Raw genomic sequence first — 1,831 nt, forward strand, 5'->3', positions numbered from 1 at the left:
GATTTCTTTTCACAAAGATGGCCTCCTTTACTCCTCTCTCAAACCATTGTTCCTCTCTATCCATGATGTGAACATCTTCATCCCTGAAAGAGTGACCGCTGGCCTGGAGATGAGTGTAGACCGCAAAGTCCTGGCCTGATGTTGTTGCTCTTTTGTGCTGGGCCATCCTTTGGTCCAGTGGCTGTATAGTTTCCCTGATGTAAGACTGATCACAGCCCTCCTGACACTGAACAGCATACTCTGTTTGTGCCGGGGGACTGGATCTTTGGGACGAACCAGTCTTTGCCGTAATGAATTTTGGGGTTTAAAAGCCACTGGGATGTTGTGTTTAGAAAATAAACATATCAGTTTCTCTGATACTCCCTCAACATATGGAATGACCACTGGTCTGTGTCTGGGTTCCTCCTTTTCACCTGATAGCTGACTGGAGTCCTGTTTGGGTTTCTTCTCTGCTTTCAGGAAGGCCCAGTTAAGATATCCACATTGCTCTAGAGCCTGTCTTGTGTGGGATTTCTCCTTCTGCCTGGCTCCTGAGTTAGTGGGGACGCTGTCTGCTCTGTGGTACAGAGTCCTGATGACTCCTAACTTGTGCTCCAAAGGGTGATGGGAGTCCAACTGCAAATACTGGTCTGTGTGGGTGGGTTTGCGGTACACCTCAGTTTGCAAATGTCCTCTATCAGAGACTGAGACCTCACAGTCCAAGAAAGCCAACCTGCCATTTTTTACATCTTCTCCTATGAACTTGATGTATTTATCTACAGAGTTGATGTGGTCAGTAAAATGTTGGACTTCCTGAGATTTAACCCTTGTATCATCAACATACCTGAAGCCAATGACTTGGTGGTGTCCCTGAAAAGGACGTCAAGGCTCTGTTTTTCCAGTAGCAACACATTCAGTGTAAGACAACACTCCAGTAGACAATTACAGGCCAGGGAGACAGAACAGTGGGTGAAGAATTTATCTGACAGGCAGCTCACCCAGCCAGAGACAGAGATTTTTGCCAGGGGACTGAACTTTACGGTTGCACCAAGTAGAATTCCTCTGGTGGAGATGATCACAGCCACAGAATCAGCAATCCGCAACAACAAAATGAAAGAGGGTGAAGCAGAACAACTCAGAATCAAAGTGTCAGCTTGCCTCAGCAATGCCAAACCACCACCTTCCAACATCAGTAGAGAGGAGAGGGATGCACTCGCCACTCTTAGCAAGGGCAAAAACATCATCATTCTCCCAGCAGTTAAAGGAAGGTGCACAGTGATTTTGAACCAGAAAGACTATCATGAGAAAGTTATGACACTCCTTAGTGACTTAACCACTTATGATCTTCTGAAAAGAGATCCAGGAAGTGGTTACAAGAATAAGTTAATAGATTGCCTGAAAAATTTGGAGCAGGACAAGGCTATTGACTGTATTCTGTACCACAGACTGTACCCAGGGGAGGCCACACCTAGTTTGTATGGTTTACCTAAAATCCACAAACAAGGTGTACCTTTAAGACCAATTGTTAGCATGATTAACTCTGTCACAATGTTTCCAAATATCTGGCGTTTGTACTCATCCCTTTAGTTGGCAGCTCAGAACATCACATACAGAACACCATGGATTTTGTGGATAAGGTGAGGGATGCATCATAGAGACTGATGAAACAATGGTCTCTTTTGATGTCACATCACTCTTTACGTGCATTCCTGTTGATGATGCAGTAGAGGTGATCAGTTTAAAATTAAAATCAGACACCACTCTGAGCAGCAGGACCACGCTTTCCACAGAACAACTGTGTCAACTCTTGAAACTGTGCCTGCAGTCAACCTACTTCACATATGGGGAGCAA

Source organism: Nematolebias whitei, chromosome 18, assembly GCF_014905685.2.
Source record: "Nematolebias whitei isolate Nwh7 chromosome 18, NemWhi1, whole genome shotgun sequence".
NCBI classification, from domain to species: Eukaryota; Metazoa; Chordata; class Actinopteri; order Cyprinodontiformes; family Rivulidae; genus Nematolebias; species Nematolebias whitei.